The sequence below is a fragment of the Canis lupus genome, chromosome 16, assembly GCF_011100685.1.
Source record: "Canis lupus familiaris isolate Mischka breed German Shepherd chromosome 16, alternate assembly UU_Cfam_GSD_1.0, whole genome shotgun sequence".
NCBI lineage: Eukaryota > Metazoa > Chordata > Mammalia > Carnivora > Canidae > Canis > Canis lupus.
In genome coordinates, this window is record NC_049237.1 from 19,569,136 (window position 1) to 19,592,185 (window position 23,050).

Consider the following 23,050-nt stretch of genomic DNA (forward strand, 5'->3'; position numbering starts at 1 on the left):
CAAATTCTTGATCTTCTTTTTACAAAGAAAAGTTAAAGCCATAATTCCCCCAGGTGCAAATGCTGCAGCCTGAAAGAGCCTTTTAAAAAATATATTAAATCAGAGAAGTAGATGAGCATAGAGGACATTTACCTGTGGCTGTATCAAATGGCCTCAGGCTTCATCTTTTTAAGGGGCCTCAGAAAATGGGAAAGTTTTAGGAAACCTTTCGATTTCAAAAATCTAGATATTGTGTGCATGTGGGAAATGTGGGCAGTGAGTTACCTTCCTGGCAGCAGAAGGATGGGAGTGGAGACAGGACACGGAGCCCTGGGCCTGCATTCCTGTCTCAGATCTGCCGCGCGCTGCCCTGGGGCCAGGGTCCTGCCCTCGATTATCCTGGGTAGGTAGGTCCGTGTATCTGTGAGGCTTTAGGCTGTGCTAACCAGTGGAGGACGTGGGGGACACGTGCCCTGAAGAGGCCCTGACCACAGATGGGCAGATGCACTCTGGATGCAGCACGCCCCTGGGGAATGGATTTAGGACCTCACCTGCTCACACACACCTTTTTTCCTTTGGGCTTTCCTCCCCCCACGCTCTGGATGCTCTAAGTTGAAAGCTGCAGCAGGATATATTTTTTTTAGGGCTATAGCTTGTTAAGTTAACTTGGCCTGCTTTGGATGTAGCTAGCAGTTGCCTTTGCTACTTCATGAGAAAATCCAGGGACAGTCCAGGCCGAGATCTCCTAGGGGACCTCTTTCGCAGCCACTCTCATTGAGAAGGGCTGGCCGAAAGGGAGCAAGTGTTACCTGGTGGTCATCAGAGGGCATCTCAATGGGTCTGTGACCTTCCCGGCTTCATCTTACATGTCTCACCTAAAGAATTGGGGTTTTTATTCATGACCTTTGTCTGTGGACCTAATGGGATGGCCGGTGTACCTGCGTCCCTCTCTTCCCTCACTTTCACCTTCCCTCATTCCTTCCCGTGGGCTTGAGGACAAGCTCCTGTCACATCGCCACGAGTCACAGGACAAGACAGGTCAGGCAGGGACACGGCCGACCTGGGATCCAGGCCACTTTGGATCCAGCTTCAGGTTACTCAGCACTCTAGTTCTGAGGCATCCAGGCCTGGCATCCCCTCTGCCAAATGGGTTCCAGCAGATCCTACACTCAGAAAATTTTAATTTCAAGGGATGAGCCAGAAGCAGAGCCATAAAGTCACAATGTCTTAATTTAAGACAAAAAAAACAAAAACAAAAAAAACAAAAAACAAACGTAATCAACACGGCAAAAACTTAGTTACAGGGAACTCTAGAGAACAAGTCCTCTGCCTTGCTGAGGGACAGTGTGTTCCTTTATCCACCATTAGAAAGTACTGAGCCAAATGAATAGAAAGATTTGTGCTATGAGGTTAGAAGCCAGAGGGCCAACTCCTTACACAGGTGCACCCAGCGGCAGGAAGCAAGCGTGGCAGTGGGTCTAGGGGATCTTCTGAGAGCAAGATGTGGAACCAGCCCCAGGGCCAGCGGGCAACCTGCTCCTTCCTCAGTTTTCCCTGCTTTGGGAAGCGTACCCATCACTATGCAAACCAGGACCCTAACCACTAACACCTGCGTGGTGGTTTTTCTTCCTGAATTCTTCATTTGCTCACTCAGGGCTCTTTGTCGTGTGCTTGGACTGTCCCTGCAGCAAGGGTCAAGTTGCTGGAGGGACCTTTCACACTGACACCCTCACGTGCCCCCTCACTTTCTCCGGAGCATTTCAGTAGTTCCCCAAAAGGAGGACACGGCCACTCTGGTTTGGTGTGCAAGATTCCAAGCACACAGAGCACCACGCATGTTGGCTCCTGCTTTTGAGCTCTTGATCCTCTTCTTCAAATGTGCTTCGCCCCTGTTCTCCCCATGAATTATTTCTCCTCTTACGAGACTCAGCTCAGCTCCTCTTCTCTGTCCGGCTCCCTGGGACCCACGCTCAGGCCAGCTCCCGTGGTCACTCCACGTTGCCACCATCGTCAGGAAATCTCTTGTGCTTACCCACGTGTTTCTCGGTAGATATAGGCTCCCTGAAGGGCAGACCTCAGCATGTCTTCTTTTACTCCATCAGCATCTTTTAATGGAGCACCTAGTGTGTGCTGAGCACAGTGACAGGTACTGGCCACAGAGAGGTGAGCTGGAAGCCGGATGGTGATGCTTGTTAAAGATTTGGCTCACTCCCCTCCCCAGAACTGAGTCACGGGGCCAGGGAAGCAGGAGTGGAGGGACGTGTGTCACTTCCTGGCTGAGGCAGCCCAAGACCAGGCATGATTCCCTTTCCTTTCCCTCCATCAGGTGAACGAGCATCAGCACAAAGCGACAGGGCCTGTGTCGTGGAAGGCAGTGTGGGCAAGCCCTGAGCTTGGGATGAATCAAGCCTCAGCAGGTGACCGTGGCGTGGCCTGGTCCAGTCAACAAGCAAACAAAAACAAAAGAACTAGAACACGGTCAGCAGGTGTAGGCAGAGAACCCATGTGGGGTGACATCATTTGGGGTGAATGGGGGCTGCTCTGGATGATGTGGCCAGTGGGGCTTTTCTCCAAGTCACAAGAAGGGGACTTCATGAGGAGACCCAGAGCAGCAATGTGGCCATTGGAGTGCAGCTTACGCGGAGACCAAAGGAAGGTCACATGCGGCACACCTGACGTCCAATGATGGGCCACCCAATGGGATCAGAGCAGAGAGGAGAGGAATAGGAGCAAGTCAGGGGGCTGCGAGGCCTGACCCACAGGGAGTTCTGTGCCAAGGCTACAGGTCCAGATTTCATCCTGCCCTTTGACTCCCCAAGGCTGCAGTACAGGATGTGTACCTGTCCCACATTGTTCTGGGTCTTCTGATGCCTCTGCTCCCACTTATTTCTTGACTGGGGGTCACGCTCTTGATGGGTGATATTGTACCTGGGCTCCAAGTAGCTGGTAGTGGTAACACGTGTGGAATGGAGCATCCCGCATAATGGAGTATGTCTGGAACTACCAGGTGGAACAGCCAGCAGGTGACTGGTGGGCAGACAGCTAAAGGACCAAGCCGCTCACACACCACATCCCCTGGAGCCGCATCAGTGGGAAGACCTACAAACACAGTCCCTGGGAGCGGGCAGGATTCCAGCAGAACCTGATTTTCTACTCCAGGAGAGATTCTGACCCTTGGACTGTGGGGCTCAGAAGATGCATACTTTAGAATTCCTGCCCCTCTCTTGTGTTAGCAGGGATGGGGGGTGCTCGACCCAGCTGGGAGAAGCCCGGGCATGGTCCTCTGGGCAGTGTGGCTCTGCAGTTGGCAGCAGCCCAGTCTCTCTCACACCGGGGTCATGGGGCTGGCATTCAAGTCCACTCCTTAAGTAGGAGGCCAACGCGCTGGGGACCAGTCCCCTGTGCATGACTTCGACTTTTTGGTTAAACCACAGCTCCTGGACGAAGTCATAAACTCAAACTTGCTACATGCTATTTACAAGCACATGAAATGAAGTGACAGGACAGTATTCAAAAGATGAGTTGTGTGTGTGCATACAGAAGATGAGATTATAGAATCAATAGCATGCACTGCAGACATCAGAGTAGAGGAACCAAAGAGACAAAGATGATAATTTTGTATTTTAAAGGATCCCATTGGCAGCACAGATACATAATCGTTATGGACATGTAACAATTCAAGAGACGACCCCAGAAACGAAAAGTCCTAGGAGACCCAATGTTTCAACGAAACAAATTTTAAAAAAAGGTACAGAGGGAATGAAGGAATAAATTAAGAAGGATGTAATATAGAAGTTCATGTCCTAGAGAAAATAAAGTTTTCTGCAGCACATAGACAATTGGCTAAAATGTATCAAGTAGTGTAGCCATAAGTAAAATCTCAAACTGGCCGAAGTGAAGAGTATACAGGCTGCATTCTAAAACTGAGACGTGCAGACATGGAATGAGGAGAGTAGGGGAGTGGAGGGGAGGGCGGGAGGCAGGAAGGAAGGCCTGAAACATATGGTAAGTGAGGGGCATCTGGGGTGGGGGGCTCAGTGGGTTGAGCACCCGACTCTTGATTTCAGCTCAGGTCATGATTTGGGAGCCATGGGATTGAGCCCTGCGTCGGGTTCTGCACTGAGCACAGGGTCCTCTTGGGATTCTCTCTCCCTCTCCCTCTGCACCCCTGCCCCTTTCATGCTCTCCCTCTCTCTAAATAAATAAATACAATATTTTTTGAAAAATTATGGTAATTGAAAATAAGGAAAAAAGAACATTGTATTGACTAGCTTCACCCTCAAGCAAACAATTTAACCTCTGCTTTAAATGTACAAAATGGGAGGAAAAATGAGGATCAAATAACATGACACATTCAGTATTAGCACATTTCTTGGCCTATTATAAACGCTCAAAAATCAAGCACAAAGAAGTAGCACACACTAAATCTTACAAACCAGTTAAATTTACTATTATGTTGAAAGAGTGACCTGTAAAGCCCAAGTTGATGATACACGTCTATACTCACCAAGTAGTAGACCTGTGGCACCTGCTTCTGTGAATAAGAGGTTACCTAACAAAACACGTGCCTTTGTATAAAATTCTAAATCACACAAAAGTGTCTGGAAAAATATGCACCGACCTACAAACCAAATGGTGGTTTTCTCTGGTGATGTAATTTTGGATGATTTCTGGTTTTCTTCCTCCTATTTTTCTGTATGTTTGAATCCCCTCTTTTTTTGGCAATGAAAATGTATGATTTTTATGGTTCCTGAAGACGACAATATTTCCATTTTGGAAAAGGAAAACACAGCAAACAGAACTGCCTGAGTAAACAAAACATGCCCGACAAAAGCTTAAGAGCCTTCATATATAAAGGACATTATGAGTCATTGAGCATCAAAACACATAAAAAGACAGTATACACAAAGCAACGTGTTCAACAAAGGCCTGGAAAGAAAAAATCTTTAACTTTCTGAGCAATAAGACATGCAACAAGACAATGAATTTCCATTTCATTCTGAACATTGGTGAGGGAAATCAAATTCTTTTCATGGGTTTACAACTCTTGGCTGTTTCTAAAAGTCCAATCTATTATCGAAAGATGATATAATGTTAACACAGCTGCTCTTTAATCTTGAATTTATGCAAATTAGCATTCTTAATTTTCTTAACAATTACCAGTCACTTCCTGAGAAGTCACTGAGGTAGCTCCACTGAACCTGCATGAGCGGCCACGCTCTGCAACCATAAGGATGGTGGCGGGGAAGGGGGTCGGGCGCTCTGCCATCTGAAAGGCCAAGATCTTGTCGACCACTTGGATGGAGTCCCACTGAGAGCTTTCTCAAGACAATTTTAATTTGATTAATTTCTCCAATTTATAAAACTGGAAAGTTTTTTTTTTTAAGACACACAATTGCATTATCTCATGGAGGCTTTATAGATTTGAACCTCCAATATGCATTAAAACAGCCACAATTAAAGCGAATGAAATGTCTTTGTTGGTAAGGTCGCTGCTCTATAGCCTTTAAAAATGCTATCTATATACTTTATCTCTAGCAGTGGGACAGAGCATTCTGTTCATTCAAATACATCCATTCATCAAAGCGGGGATGAAACTCAACTTCAAAAACAGTGACCTTGCAGTTGGGGGTGGGACTCTTGGCCAGCAGGAAACAGAATTATTGGAATGCTGGGACAGACTTAACAGGAGTCACTGAAGCAGATTTACAAAAAAAAAAAAGAAAAAAAAAAAGAAAGAAAAGGAAAAGGAAAAGAAAAAGAAAAAGGAGACAGTGTGGTTTCAGGGACATCCATGGTCATCCTTGCATCCGAAAACAAATGCCTCTCCCTTTCTGCTCTCTGGTTCCCGGATTTTTTCCAACTGAGCCTTCTTTTCCATGGACATGACCAAAAGCACCATATACAAAACCTCCACGTGGGGAACGTGGTGATTTATCCTCAGAACGATGACCGATATCAGGCCTCCTCTAGAATGCAGGGCTCAAGGTCAGGCCTTGTAAGAGGAAAAGATGAAAGAGAAACCGGAAAGAAGAACAGACCGATATGGACGGTGTGTCTGGTCACATGGCAGCCAGCACTGCAAAGCTGGTAGACGTCACGTACAAACACGTAATCAGGAGTGGCCAGGACAGGCAGATGAGGACTTTTCTCTTCATCTTGGAAAACAGAGACTAGTGTCTTGGGTATAGAATAGAATTTTCATTAATAGAGAAAGAACCAATAAATCCAAGCAACTGATGAGCCAAGCTGCTCAGTTTTTCTTGTGTCCCATTCGAAATAAGAGACAAATATTGAAAGACTGTCAGACTCTTCTATATCACATGAGGCCCGATGACACCCTGATCTTCTCTTTTCAATCTCTAGTTTTAGACAGTTTGGCCTTCCTGGTAGCCTTATGGGGCTGGCGTATGGCAATGTGCTGAACATCTCGTTACCCTTGCTAGAGTCTTTCACCAAGGGCTGAGAGCGTTTGGAAAAATGTGCAACAAATCCTCCATCTCAACCCCTTTACCTACAATTACTTTTGGAAAGAGTCCCATGTCATGAGTTCAAAATATATGTAAGTTCCAAAGCAAATTTAGCTAGTGCGACTCTTACATAAGGCTCTGTCATGGGAATTACTATAAAAATATAATTCAAAAAGCCCCAAGCTGTGGAAAACCATTAGGCCTGTTTGTTATTTTTGAGATTTCAAGGGGATTTGGATGTGACATTGGAAAAAATCAAAGGAAATTCTAAAAAATGGTAATAGTCCTATGACTTTGAATAAAAAATAAAACTACCGAAGAGCCACGAAAAACATAAACACATAATCACTTCCCAAGCCCTTAAGGTGGAGAGAGATACTAAGCACCATCTCATAAGGTCGGTGGGGGTCAGATTGGGGATGGCAGCCCAACAAACTTCGTTCCCATCGGAGGCAGGAGGGGGTTGGAGAGGCTCATCCAGATGTGAGTCTAATCCACGTGAGTCAGAGTCTGCATGCACCTGCTGGAGGTCTTGTAATTCCATTTCTAGCTCCAGCTGTTGGAAGTGCCTCCTTATGGGAGCCAGGATCCATGTCCCTCCGATGTCCTCCCTGTTCTTGTCCAGATCCGGGGACACTTGGCACATGTCCTGCCCCAGTGCTGAGGCCGGCCCCCTGCATCTCTCCACTCACGTTTTCCCTCAGGTCAGGACCTCCTTACTGATTCCATCCATCCTCTGTCCTTGGTGTGATTGCCAGATGCCCAGCCTCGGTGGTCACCCTCCTCTGCTGCACAGACGCGCTGCTCAGCCTTGAACCATGTTGGTGCAGACGCATCGTCTATCCACCGCGGGGAGGACACGGACCGTTGTGACCACGCCCTTTGTCCAGAACCAATTGTCAGGGCATCAGTAGTGGCCTGCTTCACCCTGTGTCCCCTCCAAACTGGTGCGTCTTTACTGGGATGCAGCAAATGTATGGGAGTGTCTTCCCTCCTGCAGGCAAGTGTCAGGCTTTGAAAGAAGAAGTGGTGCTTTGATCTATTTTGTCTCTCGTGAGATTTTTGCTTCTGGTGCATGCAATTATTTTCACTGAGTGGAGGAAACAGTGAAACTGTTTTGTGGAAGCAAGTCAAGAAGTTTGTGGTCTCAGAGACAAACTTAATCTCGGCTCAGCTGGTTTAAATTTGTCATCATTTCTGCAAGCAGGCATGGTGGATACAGGCTGTCTCCATTTATAACATCCTGACACTTGGTCAAGAGCTGCCGGGCACGGGTTCCTTGGGGGAGGGAGTGTCGAGATGCTGGGAGAAGCCCGCGTCTGAATAAACATGTGGTGGGAGGGTCTGGAGGGACCATCAGTTCCCTCATCTGTCTCACCCTTCGTTACTCTGGGAGGTGGATCCTGGCCATGGAGGGTGACGCTTGGACAGGCTCCTCTGCATGGCCACCCTGTGTCACACCCACGACGGCGCAGGGGCACCTGCAGCAGAGGCGGGGAAGCAGCTGGTTCAGGGCACAGCACTTACACGGGCTGAAACTGTAAATGCAGCCGGGAGGGTGCCCCAAGCCCACAAATCCTAAAATAAGGCTGGGGAGCCCAACAGCCCTGGAAAACCTTACAGTGGGCCACTTGTCCACATGATGTGCAGGGCGTTGGCATCCCCGGGAGGCAGGAGGGGAGGTGCCTCAGCTGGGGTCCCCAGGGCCTGTACAGTGCGTGGGGGGCTGGGAGGAGGCATCAGGACACACAAGTGAAGTCCGCTGACAGGGAACGAAGACCCAGGGCAGGTCCCAGTGGAAGCTCTCAGGGCAGCTGTGCAAACCGGCCTGCCTGATGCCTGTGCTGAGTGACCCAGGAGCCGGGGCGAGGAGGTCGCCTCTGGGACCTCCAGGGGCAATGTGCAGTGGGAAGGGTCCCCGAATGCTGGACCCCGCCTGCACAGGGACACCCCAGGGCATTTGAGGCCTGAGGAGCTGAATGGCTCATGGTGGGAACGGGAGGAGAGGGAGCTTTGGTGGGGGGTGGCACAGAGAGCAGGGGTGGTGGAGGAGATGGCTTGGTTCCTGAACACGGGTGCAGGGAGCTGCACACAAACCCAGGGGAGGACGCACAGATAGGAGAGAATGGCCACACCCGGGGACTGCTGGTCACACGCGGAGGCCCGGGGCCGTAGTAAGGCACTGCACTCCGGGTGACAGAGGTCGGCTGGAGTGGTCCTGCTGCTACTGCAAGCAGGTCAAGGCTTCCTCTGCGCTTCCTCTTCCCTCAGCCTCTGCCCTTACCTTTGCACCCCTATTCTTCCCTCTGCTTTTCCCTCTGCACCCCTGCTCTTCCCTCTGTGCTCCTGCCCTTCCCTCTGCACCCTTGCCCTTCCCTTTAATCTTCCCTCTACTCTTCCCTCTGCACCCCTGCCATTCCCTCTGCACCCCTGCCCTTCCTTCTGCTCTTCCTCTGCACCCCTGCCGTTCCCTCTGCACCTCTGCCTTTCCCTCTGCACCCCTGTTCTTCTTTCTGCCCTTCCCTCTAGCCAATGCAATCCCAGTGCCGACAAGCATGCGGTCTGTCAGTACTGCCCCAGAGGCTCTGCTCTCCTGGCACTTACCTTCCCGTGGGTGATGGGGAGGCTGCTCTGAGCCTGACCAGGGAACCAGGATCCGCGGTGAAGTCCAAGCCAGGCTCAGACAAGTTCAAGTCGTCTGTATACGGAAGGTTGTCAGTGAGGCCTCTGAGATATGGCAGCATTGAGTCTGACTCCTAATCCAGCCCCTGAACATGGGTGGCTCAGCCATTTCTCCAGGGGTCTCGTTCATTGGTGACACGGGGCACAGGGGCCAGGGCTGCAGGGGCTGAAGGGGAGCAGCACCAGGTCCAAACTGGCTCCTTTCTCAGAAGTACACACTCCCTCGCCCTGCACACGAGCCCTACCTGTCACTGGAGGCAGAGGCGTCAGAGAGGTCGCTGTCTGTCCAAGCCGCTGTTTTCCTGTGTCTGGCTGCAGCCAGCCTCTGGTTCCTTGGCTGATTTCCCCGGCCTCGCCATCGGCTTGTCCCAGGGCAGCTCCCCGGGGCAGGCTCTATGGAGGAGGGCACGGCTCGACATGGGTGTCTGGGTGACTCTGTTGACACTGGTGTGTGGTTGTGCAGCACACTGCAGCCCCAGTGTGCTCTCCCTTCGTGGTTTTTGTCCTGTGAAGCTGTCCTTGTTTGAGGAAAGACACACAAGCTCCCCCCATGAACCGTACGGGCCTCCGCTTCCCTGGCGATCCAGTGCTGCAGGTTCAGCCCAGGCCCTTGCCGGGGAAGGGCAACAGGCAGGTCCCCAGGCGGAACCCAAGGTGGGACCCAGGCCTGGGCTCAGGCCTGAGTCCTACTGGCTTATCCCGCTTCTATCTGAAGCTGCTTCTGCTCTGGGGGGTGGGGAGGAGCATGTGATTCGAGGGCCAGAGGGGTGGGTGGGCTGAGAAGAGGACCCAAGAGAAGCGCTCCATGCAGGTTCGTCTTCTCCCTTCCCTCACGCAGGGAGGCTCTGGGGACTCTGCGTGGCCACCGTGGGGTCTGCAGGGCCCGAGGGCTCCTGGACTGAGTGACTGTGTGTGCAGGAAAACGCACGCTGGGCACAGAGCTCTCTGCATCCAAGGGGCTTCCTGGCCAGGATTTATGTCCTAGAAAAGTTGGTGATGGAGGCGCACCTCCAGCAGGGCCCAGACCAGGGGCATCTGCGCATAAAACAGTTAAGGTAGGCAGCACGTGTCACCAGGTCCAGGCTTTGCTGGTGGTACTCAGGATGACGGGCTGCAGGCTCCCGTTCTGCCCCCCGCATCTCTTGGGCCCAAGGTGCCTCCTGTGGCTTCGACAATGTTATTGGAAGGGCTTCGGCCCCACTCCCAGACCCCATGACCTCACTGCGCCACTCTTGCCTTTTATAACTTGTCCTGAGCCAGAGAATTTCCTTGACGTGCATTTAGTGTCCCCATCGCATCCACAGATTGGTGAACTAAACAGGACTCTTGCCTAAATGCAGTTTTGCAAAGACTCTCCTTCATGCGAGCGCCAGCTGGGAACACTGTAGCTTGAAGAAGTTTGGGCTGAGACTCTACTTCTGACTTTCTGTTTTGGGGAGAATCTCGGCAAGGTGTCTGTATCACTACTGCACCTCAGTTGTACCTTGACGACCAGAAGTCTTTCCTCCAAGTATCAATCTCCAATAATCAGAGCCTCGATTTAGCAATTATCTCCAGTCAGAGAACTCAGCAGGAGGTGGGCAGCTTTGGCCCGGCAATGAGAGCACTTGTCCAAACACAGTGAGGAGTATCATTGTTCTGTGTGACCTTGAGCAGGTCACAGCCTATGTGCCCCACTCCTCATTTGCAGAAGGAGGACAAGAAGCCTTTCCTGCTTACCCTCACCAGCCCCCCCCATAATTCAGAGGATGGAACGAGCTCCAATGAGAAGGCCCCAGGACAGTCCTCTCATGGTGCACAATGCCAGGCATTGGAATGACCATGTCACCGTTAGCAGGGCAGCATTGGGAGCGAACATGATGGTGGCCGGAGCCTTCACCACCTGGGCAGGAAGGTGGAACTTCCAGGAGACTGAGGCAGGCACTGGGACGGCTGATTGGTCCTTCGGCTGTTTGCTGCCAGAGGAGTGAGCATTGGACATAATAGTGACCTGGGGGGGAGGGGGGCAGACGCTCATTCTTGGTTCAGGATGCGGCAGACAGAGGTGTTCCCTATGTTAACATAAACCTCAGACCCTGGCACGTCATGGGGAGACTGGCTTCACCCCCACTGGAATAGCATCGGGATGGCAGGAAGAGTATCTTCTGAACGATCACCTATTGATGCTTAAAATTTCACCATTCGTGACTCATTCCTTTGCTTTTCTTCCGTGTTCTCTTTCAAATTAAAATATTTGGGGGGAAAAATAGCATGGCAAATGTCTTTATCTTGGAATGATTTAAGAAAAAAAAAAGCACTTGGCTCGAGGCTGGGCTTGGGAAATAATGAGAAGCTGGGGTTTTGTGCGAGGGCAAGTGGGTCTGAGGGAGGAAGGGGAGCAGACCAGGGGAGAGGCAGAGGGAACAATGCAGGGAGGCCCAAGTGGGGAGGTGGGGCTCTGGACAGGGTGCAGCAGGGTCACATTTGTGTCTATTTAAATGTTATCGAGGAGCCAGTCTCCCACCCGGAGAGCCCTTGGCTTTTCCTGTTTGCTTCTAGAGCCTTTATGTCTTTAGATAAACTCACTTCCCTCTGAGGTGCCTCTGAAAGACCCATCTCCCCACGTGGGAGAGGATTTCTGGGTCCAGGTCTACATTGCTGATTCTGGGAACTCGGCTTCTTGTCCTTATTGATAGAGTCTGGGTGTCTGCCACCGTGTGTCAAGCCCGGCCTCCAGCGCCACCCAACAAAACCAGGATGGGAGGCTGTATCCTCAGGGCAGGATGACAATGGGCTCGGGGTCAGAAGCGGGTGATCCCGGGGCTTGAAATGAGTGGGACACTCCTCACCCCACCCCAGCCAAGTGGACACGGAGGTGGGGGGGCAGAGGTCAGACAAGGGGTCCTCTGGACACCAAGTGGTGGGGAGCCTCTGTCCATCTGTCACCTGGCCCCCAACGAGGACACCAGAGGCACCAGCAACTGTCACAACATTTCCCCGAGGGTACCGGGATCAGATGGTTGGAGGATCACCCTGCACCGCGCCTGGTTATTCTCATGGTGTTTATTCTTTACGGCATGGCCACGTCACCAGAAATTTGTGCCAAACCCAAATCTACTTATTCTTAAGCAATAGTAACTATTGTAAGAATCTCTGTTCACTTTTTAGGTGAGTCAGTGGTTTCCATTCTCTGTATCTGTCAATGACTTTGTGAACTAGATTGTCGCACAGATCTCCAAACTGTAAATTTGTTGGGTTCCAAATGTTTCCTTGCATGTCAGTGGTTTATAATTAAGGCCGCATTTGCTTATGGGAGCTATGAGCTCTGGGCAGGTTCTCAGGCTGCCTCACTCAAAGTGAACTAGTGAATCAGAATAAAGCACTTTATATACACAGTTGACCTTTGAATATCTCCATGTCAGTGCAGAAGTAAATAAATACAGAAGTAATTTCAGCTCTACTACAGGTTAAATAGGTATTTGTGGCCTGAAAGCCTGGTTCTTGTTTAAAGCATCATTTTGGGGACGCCTGGGTGACTCAGGGGTTGAACATCTGCCTTTGGCTCAAGGCGTGATCCTGGGGTCCTGGGATGGCGTCCCAGGCTGCCTGCAGGTAGCCTGCTTCTCCCGCTGCCTGTGTCTCTGCCTCTGTGTGTCTCTCATGAATAAATAAATAAGTAAATAATTTTGAGATTTTAAGGAGGAAAGTGTCCTGCTGTGGTAGAGGATGCTCACCAAACAGCCTCCCACCTCAACACAGTGCAGACCATGGTTCTAAGAATCAGAGTTTTCCATGCTCCTCACTGGGCCGATTTAACCTTGAATCGGATGATTAGTGGGCAGCGTTGAATGTTGATGGCAAGCACTTAATAACCCGACTGCTCAGCATCCTTTCCCAGATCTCTAGGTCAGGACAGTTCCCTATGAACCTTTCATGATTTTGTGCTCAAGTCCAAATTTTGACAGCGAATAAAGATAAGCCAACCGCTGCCTTGAATGGCCATCCAAAGAAAACCAACAACTGTATGGATGGGAAATTCGGCAAAGGAAACAGCCCTCTACCTATACTCAGGGTGTGTGAGCAATATCCACCACCCCAGAGAGCATCCGGGGCTGGCCTGCAGAGGCAGAAGGTCCATGGCCAGGTGTCACCTCTGTGGTCACCCTGACTTCATAGCGATAGTGGCTGCCCAGAGCGCATGTCACTGCCGTCCGACATGCATCGTCAGACTCATCTCATACACCTGAAGTCCAGGCAGCAAGCATCAGGCATCTCCAGGTAGGGATGCGAACAAGAGCCAGGAAGTGGAAGCAGAAGAGATGAGATTTTGCACTTACGATACTGACAGTTTCGTGGGAAAAGCTCCCCCCAGGCATCCCCCCAGGCATCTGGGTCTGGTCTTTACAATGCCACTTTGGGCCATTGAACAAATCACCTGGGTTCAGGTGGGTCACCTGCTGGAGCAGGACAGACCCACACTCACGGCAACTGGAGGGCACTGTGGCTGAGGGACCCAGGCCACCCCACGCGGAGGGGATACATGTGCCCACATTCACCAGCCGTCGGCTTGCGGGGTCCAGCCTTGCTGAGTTTCCTGGGGCTGAATTCAAGGCAAAGAGTCATTTCCCACAGCATTTTGAAGATGCAGGTCACGGTCTTCTGGTGCCTTTGTGGCTGATTGTTTGCTCCTGGAAAATCAATGTTCTGTTTGGTAATAATCTGGTTTTTTTCCCTAGTGCTTTTAATATGCTCTACTCTTTATTCTACGTTTATGCTTTATGCTGTATTTGGCACACATATGCGGAGTGTTGTGTATTGTTTATACCACGTTGATTCTTTACTGTCAATGTTTCAGAGTTTCATTATGGCAGCTTCCAACATGGACTTAACTTTTATTTAAGGGTACCTTTGTTTTCTGATTGTGTTTTTGACATGAAAATTAGTCTTTTTCAATCTGGGGAATTTCTAGCTCTTCCTTTTTCAAGTATTGCTTCTTCACAATTTCTTCTTCGCTTTCAGAATTCCCATCTGACTTACATTGGAAATTCTTGCCCTGCAGGTTCTTAACTGCTCCTCCTGCACTGAGGTTCAAGGTCTCCATCCGATGCTCTGGCCGGAGAACTCACTCCTGCTGTGCCCCACGCCCGGTCTCGAGCGCACTCCATGCGTGGCATTCATTGTTTCATTAACCATATCATTCATTTCCAGGGTTTCTTTTCATAGTCACCTGTTACTGTCAACTTCAGCCTTAGAGAAGGTAACCCTGTCATTGCCAGGAGCTCAATGGAAAGACGCCTGTGCCCACTTCTGAACACCAAGAACTTTGAGGCTTTGCTCCATCACTGTGCCAGGGAGCCTTTGTTTCAATTAAACATATCGTCTGAGAGATCATGCAGACATCACACCGAGATCTTGTGTGATGAACCCTTTACTCTGTTCCCCCGGTGGTGACATCTTACAAAACTTACAGCACATATCACCACCAGGGCGTTGCCCCTGATGCAGCCAAGACCCAGAACATCTTCACCAGCACGGGATGCTTACATTGCCAAACCAGTTTCCCTCTGTAATTCTGTCACTTTGGGAAGGTCACATACGCAGAATCATGTAACGTGTAACTTCTTAGGGTTGACTTTTTTTCACGTAGCATAATTCTCTGAAGGTCCATTCAGTGGTCTGTATGTATCATTGCCTCCTGTTTATTGCTGAGTTCATCCCGTTCTGTGGATGGGCCTCGGTTGTTTAACCACTGAAGGACATCCACTGAACACAGGGTTGTTTTTAGTTTGGGGTTTTTATGAGTAAAGCTGTGATAAACATTTGTGCACAGGTTGTTGTGTGAATGTATGCTTGCATTTTTCTTTTTTTTTTTTTTTTTGCTTGCATTTTTCTGCAATTAAGCCCAGGAGTGCAATTGCTGGCTTGTATGGTGGTGGCATGACTAGTTTTCAGTTTTTTTAAAATTTTGAACTCTTTTTCTTTTATTATGCCATGAACATGTTTTTAAAGAGATTTTATTTACTTATTTGAGAGAGAGACAGAAAGAGAGCATGAGTAAGAGTAGGGGGAAGAGGTGGAGGGAGAGGGAGAAGCAGACTCCCTGCTGAGCAGGGAGCTCGACAATTCAGGGCTCAGCCCCAGGACCTGAGCTGAAGGCCGACTCTTAACCTACCTGGCCGCCTAGGTGCCCCCTGCCATGAACTCTTTTAAAAACATTAAAATTCCATGTTCTTGTGGGTTTTTTTTTTTTTTTGGAATCAAAAATGCCCATGGTGACTATAATCCAAACAGTATCATATTGAATATGTCATTTAAAAATTTTTAATTCTAGTTAGTGAACATACAATGTAGTATTGGTTTCTGGAGTAGGATTCAGGGATTCATCCCTTATATAGAACACCCAGTGCTCATCACAACGACTCTGTGAAAAATGCTGGTGGTATTTTGAGAGGGATTGCTTTAAATGTGTAGGTTGCTTTGGTTAGTACGGACAGTTTAACAATGTTTGTTCTTCCAAACCATGAGCATGAAATGCTTTCCCATTTCCTTGTGTCCTCTTAGATTTCTTTCATAAGTGATCTATATCTTTCAGAGTACAGATCCTTTACCTTTATAGTTAGGTTTATTCCTAGGTGTCTTATTGGTTTTGGTGTGTCGCAAATGGAAATGATTCCTTGATTCCTTTTTCTGCTGTTTCCTTATTGGTGTATAGAAATGCAACAGATTTCTGCACATTGGTTTTATATCCTGCAACTTTGCTGAGTTCATTATCAGTTCTAGCAATTTTTTGGTGGAGTCTTTCAGGTCTTACATAGAGTATTCTGTTGTCTGCAATTGTGAAAGTTTGACTTCTTCCTTGCCAATTTGCATGCTTTTTAATTCTTTTTGTGGCCTGATTGCTGAGGCTAGGACTCCAGTACTTTGTTAAATAGTAAAGGTGAGAGAGGACATCCTGTCCTGTTCCTGACCTTAGAGGAAGAGCTCTCAGTTTTTCCCCACTGAGCATGATATTAGCTGTGGGTCTCTTGTAGATGACCTTTATGATGTTGAGGTATGGTCTATTTATCCCAACTTTGTTGCAAAAAAAAAGACTTTTTTTTTTTAATCAAGAAAGGATGCTGTATTTTGTCAAGTGCTTTTTTTGCATCTATTGAGAGGATCATACGGTTCTTTTATTGATGTGGTGTATTGACTGATTGATTTGTGAATATTGAATCACCTGTGCAGCCCAGGAATAAATCCCACTTGATCATGGTGAATAATTCGTTTAATATACTGTTGAATTCGATTTGCTAGTATTTCATTGAGAATTTTTGCAACATGATAAGTTTCTAAACAAACTGCCAACTGTCTTCCAGGGTGGCTGTACTATTCCACCTCCCACCAGCGGTGTGAGAGCAATCTGGGTTCTCCCCATTCTTGCCAGCATTTGATGTTGTCACTCTTTTCTATTTTAGCCATTCCAGCAGATAGGTCCTGGTTTCTCACTGTGGTTTTGATTTTCCTGCTGGCTAATGACATCGAATGTCTTCTTACAGGCCTATTTGCCAACCATGTGTTCTCTCCTGCGACATGTCTCCTCATTTCTTTTGCCCATTTTTTAATTGATTTCTTTGATTTTGTTTAATTTAGCTTTGTTGTTTTTTTCTCATTGTTGCTGTTACTGTTGGGTTGTCATCATCTTTTTTAAAATAGTCTACTTTTTTCATTTTAAAATTTTCAGTATAATCAACATACATTATGTTAGTTTCAGGTGTATGACATAATGACTCAATATCTGTATGTATTTCAGAATGATTGGCACAATGACTCTAGTTAACTTCCATCATCATGCATACAAATGTCTCATGTGGTCAGAACATTTAAGACCTACTCTCTTCGTAACTTTCAAATATATAATTAATAATTACTAGCCATGCATGCTGCTTACTGCATCCCTGGGAATACATTCTAGATACCAGCCCTTTGTCAGATGGGTGTTTGCAGTATTTTCTCCCTTCCTGTGGCTTGTCTTTTCATCCTTTCACAGAGTTTCACACAAATTTTTCACTTATGTCAAGTCCCTAGTTTATACATTTTTTTGTTTGTTTTTGTTTTTATGATGCTATTGGTATCAAATCTAAGAACACTTTGCTCTGGCTCAGATCCAGAAGAATTCCCATATTTTTTCATAAAGTTTTATAGTTTAATAGTTTACATTTGAGTCCATGATTCATTTTTGTGTAAAGTGTGATAATCACACTTTGTTGACCTTTGTTTCTTTGAAGATAAACTTCTGATTGCTCTCTCACCATCTTTAGGAAAAGCCGCCCTTCTGCCATTCAGTTGCATTTGCACCTTTGTCAAAAATGAGTTAGGCACATTTGTGTGGATCTATTTCTGGGCTCTCTGTTCTGCTGCGCTGATCTATGCCTCTATCTCCGTGCCAGTGCTACACAGTCTTGGTTACTGTCGTCATGTAATAAGTCCTGAAGTCAGTAAACCGATTTTTTCCACTTTAATCTCCTTCTACAAAAAAAAAAAAAAAAAAAAAAATTAGCTATTCCATTTCATTTGCATTTTCATATAAATTTTAGAATAATCTTGCTTGTATCTACAAAAAAAATCTTACTGGGATCTTGATAGGCATTGTGTAAAAACCCTACATCAATATGGGGACAATTTGACATCTTTACTATGTTGAGCCTTCCAGTCCAAGAACATGATACGCCTTTCGGCATCCAAGTCTTATGCATGTTTTGTTAGATTTACTCATAAATATTTCATTTTTTGAGCAATTGAAGGGGTACTGTATTTTTACTATTGATGCCCATGGACTCACGGCTAGCATGTAGGGATACAATCAATTTTTGAATGTGTATCTTGTCTCCTATAAACTTGCTGGCCTCAGTCATTAGCTGTAGGACTTGTTTGCAGATTTCTTGGATTTCCTTGGATTTTCTAGGTATGCAAACATGTCATTTCTAAATAGGAGCAGTTTCATTTCTTCTTTCCCAATCTGTATGATTTTCATTTCCTTCTCTTGCCTTATTATGGTGGTTGGAACTTCCAGCTCTGTACTGAATGAAAGTGGTGAAGGTGGACATCTCTGCCTGGCTCCAGATCTTAGGGAGGAAGCATTTGGTCTTTCATCACAAAGTATAAGTTAAGCTGTGGGGTTCCTGTAGATGCTTTTAAGTATACATACAAATGTCTCATGTGGTCAGAACATTTAAGACCTCAAAGTATAAGTTAAGCTGTGGGGTTCCTGTATAAGAGAGGAACTTCACCTCTCTTCTTTATTTTTCTGAAAGATCAGTTTATCACAGTGATAGCTTTTATTTAGCCAAACGATGAAAAAATTCTCACCCTCCTTTGTTATTTGCTCTATACTAATAAAAAATCTATTGGGAAAGATGGTGAGCAAAAAATAAGATGCTGAGGTCAGCATAACTTTCCAGAAACCACTGAGGAAATTATTCTGGTACATTGGAGTCTTAGGTACCCAGCCAACACATATCCCCCCTACCGAACCTTCTCTTCTTTGTAGATGGGTATGTTTTAATTACCTAGTTAATTTACTTAATTGTAAACTTATTTTCTAATGATGCTGCATAAATGAGACATTGCAATTGGTATGAGCCAATTTTTCCATTTTCAGTAGGAAGGTGACCCATCCTTAGCACGCATTCAGTGTGAATCCATCAGGCTTGGCCACATGTAAAGTCCTCGGGTCAGGGCTACCCTGCCTCGCTGGACCTCAGTGGGTCTCTGTCCCTGAAAATTACCCCACCTCACCAAAAGTCCATACACCAACCTCCCTACTACTAATTTTTTTTTAAAAAAAGAGAGAAAAATGGTTATTCCTGGGGATCCCAAAGGACAGCACAGAGGCAGACCTGCCCCCACAGCAGCAGGAAGCAGAAGAAGGCAAGGCATTTAGGAGGAACAAGATGCTGCATGACCTCATCCCGCCCCAGCACTCACTGCTCAGGACATTGGGCTAAAGCTCCAACAGGTCCGTTTGTCAGTCAGGGTTCCAGAACCAAAGTAGCAGGTATTTCTTGATGTTTTCTACCACGGCTCCAAAAAATGTTCAATATGGGAAATTAATTTACATTGTAGAACAAACAGAATATTCAGTTGGAAAGTCGAGGTGTGCAGGGTGGTGGGACTCATAAAGACCACATTCAGTTCTGTGTAATCTCTGCTCATCTGACCCTTCCTCTCATATCGATGTTGCTTTGACTGCCACTTATCATTTGTGTTGGTAGAGTCGAGGTTTTCTTGTGAGCAGAGAAAAAGGTACTTAATTTGTCACCAAAGCTGGATTCCTTTTCTCCCCCCACCACACACAAATCCTGTCAATTAGGTTGATAATAGAAGCAAACTTCATCATGAAATGAAATCTCTCCCAACATGTAGGACTGTGCAGCAGGCTCTTTGCCTAATTGTATTAATAAATTTTTAGCAACATAGTTTTGGGGATCAATGCAGCAGGCCCTGCCAATCAAAGACTTTTCTACTCACTGAAAAGGTGCTAGACTTTTTAGTTTCTTTGTGACGGACTAAGGAAAGGCTGAGTTGCCCCCAGAAGATTAAATCTTTAATTTCACATTATTTCCAGCCATGTCTATAGAACAAAGTGGGCTTTACCTGTTGAATATGGGGCTTTTACAACTTGAAGCACTCTTGAGACATTAAGAGGCGGCCGTGAACGGTCTCTGAGATTTAAGCTGAGAGGCATTCTAAAGGGATTACCGCTGCATTTTCCATAAAACGAGAAATAAAAACAGACTTAATGCATGATCATAAATGCATTCCTGCTGCGAGGGAGAGCCCCGTTCACACTGCCGTGCGGAGGCCCAGGCGGGAAGGTCTGCAAAGGCGCCCACACTTGTAAGGATTTGTGTGAGTCCAGCTTACAATGAAGTTAGGGCTGAGTACTTTGGAAAGATTGGCTATTAGAAAAAAAAAAAAAAAAGATACTCTTCCATTTTCTCTGGTCCAAAGGTGAGAAATGTACACATTATTTTGACATCATTAAGATATCTTTTGTACAGAATGCCAACCTGCCTGACCAGAACTGGGTAATTCTCTCTCTGAATAAAGTAAGAACAAAACTCTTCCTGGGAAGATTTTTCATGACTGATTAACTATGTGGGACGAAGAAAAGTGATGTCTTCCAAAGACTAAAAGGAAACTGGGACCCCAATTAAAATCCCACCATCCTCACTAATCAGCTTAGAGACTCAAGTAAAACAAAAGTGCTATTAAAATGTGCGGCATTCTAGAGTACGCATTGATTATCCGGCAACGCACGTTTTATATAAACACTGGATCTATTTATGTCACAGGCACATCCTGCTTTGTAAGTGGACGACGGAAATACAGCTAAAGAAAATTAGAATAAGTTGCAGACAAAATATGATGGGCTTGGAATAATGCTATGTAAAAAACTGAACTTGTTTTCCGATGTATATTCAAAGTAATGGTTTTCTAGATTTGGAGGAATTTGGAGAATATGGAATAAAGAGAGAATGCCCTCCCCATGGCCATTTGTCACTTTTACCAAATGATTTACATGAACTCATCCATCCTGATCACAAATTTTTTAATGGAAAATTAAAATTTTATGAAATGTTGCTTCTTACCCTTCCCGTAAAAGATTTTTTGCAGCTTGCCAGCTGAAGCATTTCACAATTAGAGTCTTCCCACCCTTAGCGTCTGTGATCCTAGGTACCACGCTGATATTTTTCAGCTACACAAATGGAGACCAAATATGTAAACAGGAAATTTAAGAATTGGATGATTTTTCGGAGTTGAATCTTCTAGGATTTTGTAATTCTGGGGATCAACCTGCTCAAGATCATAGGTCTAGCTTTGGCAGAGCTAATCCAAGAGCCCAAGCCATCCGGACGCCCAGCTATTCTTCATCCACTGCACCATGTTCCCCTTCTTGACATCTCACGTGCCGGCTGTTGAGGGCTGAGCTTGTGGCCACACTACTTCCTCTGCAGGCTTCCCCAAGGAGGCAGAGCTGGCTGGTCCCGCGGGAAGGGCCTGCTCAGCCCCGGTGCTAATTGAACGAAGACCCCCGAGAGCCCAGGAAGACAGCTGCTTCTCCTCCCCACTGTCTCCTTCCTGCCTTCATTTCCAACTCGGCTCCCCAGAGCTGGAGGCAATCCATGGGCACGTGGGAAAGACCTCATTTTCTGGAGTGATTTTGAGCAGCAGCCACCTCTGGAAAGGGTGGGCAGCGGCCGCATGGCCTATAGCCTCCCATCCCAGGCACTCAGCCATCCCTCCTGTCACATAGATTGGCCTGAGAGGAAGGCCCCGGGTGTGGGGCAGGGGGGCAGGGTGCCGGGTGTGTGGAGTGGGCTGGGCAGGGTGCAGGAAGTGGAAGACAATACCAGGGCAGATGGGGTGTGCAGGAGCCATTTTCCTCCGGTTCTGGTTCCGTCCCGGGGGAGCACTCCCACCCCTGCTCGTGGGCCACTGCTTGTCCTTGATACTGTCTTGTTGGAGGTGAACTCCCAGGAGAACAAGCCTCTCTGGCAGAGGATTGGTGGGCTTTCCAGTCCCCACCTCCTGTGTCCTCTTTGTGCTCTATACACCCTTAGGGTCGGGAAGGATGCCAGGACTCAGCCCAGCCCTGGGTTCTCCCTTTGGGGCAGCCCAGCTTCAGCTCAGTGCTGCAGGTGCGTGGGTCCCCCCGTCCCCGAAGATACCCCCTCCCCATTCAGTCTCCATTCCCGTGACGCTCTGCCAGTGGTCCTGGGGCCTGTCGCTCCAGCATCAGAGGCAATACAGGATGTTTCTAACAAGCTTTATGAAGACCCCTGCTACCTGCTTTTCTTCAGGACAAATAAAGTCCATTCATCCTTTGAACCCATCGTATGTGACATGGCATGCAGGCTTCCCACCATCCCGCCCCCTTCCCGGCGCGTTCCAGTTTATCAAGATCCTCTTAAACTGTAAGACTGCAAAGTGAGTGCAACATGGCAGGAGTTGTCTGCCAGCAAAAGGCAAACAAGGCTCTGGGTTTAGAGCGAAGGCCCCCCCTTTCTCTTACACAGGCTGCAAGCCAGGTGTCCTCCATCAGGCACGGGAACACTTGGTCTTGACCTGAGCTTTGCAGTGGGTGCTCCCTTTTCACTTAGAACCCTCAAAGCTTGCCCTCAAATTTAGAAAATGTCCTCTGAACATGGAGACTCGAAAATGAATATTTATGCCAATATTATGTCAAGCCTGTGACATTTTGCCTCACCCTTACACTGGTAGATCTTCACTATTGAATTCCAGTGGCTAAGCTAGAAGCAAATGTGTGTAGAATGGAGAGATACGGTATTACATAAAAACAGATATTACGTGCATCCTTAATAACACTTTTGTTTTAGTTCTATTCCGGCTGGCTATTAAGGAAGAGGGGTTGAATGCTTCAGATTTCTTTTACTTCTTGGAAAATGTCACCATGTCAGTCTGATCAGGGAATCAAATTTGTCCCTGGGCTCCTGGCACCCTGCACGTGGTGCCTGTAAAGTCATAAAAGGTTGTCATAAGTGTCTCAGGTGTCCAGGTATTTCCTGCATCAATAAAAAGTGATGCAGAGGGACCCCTTATTTCACTGTGTCACATTCGATAGGCCTTTTCATCAGTACATTTTGATGGAGGGCTCCCTGCATCCCTGGCCTGGGGGAAGGACCCTCTACTTATCTTCAAGAGCAGCACACACTCTTGGACACCAGCTTAGAAAGAATCACTAACCCCACAATGCCGCCCAGGCCTGGGGCTGTGTCGCTGGTGTGGACAGTCCTTGGAAGAGACTCCGTGGACGAGGTGGTCCAGGAGGGCCTTCGGGAGGAAGTGGTCCTGGTTGGCTCTGGAGAGAGGACTGTGATGTGGGTATGCTGGGGCTGGAAGGGGGCTGGGGGAAGAAGCTGGAATTAGGAACCGAT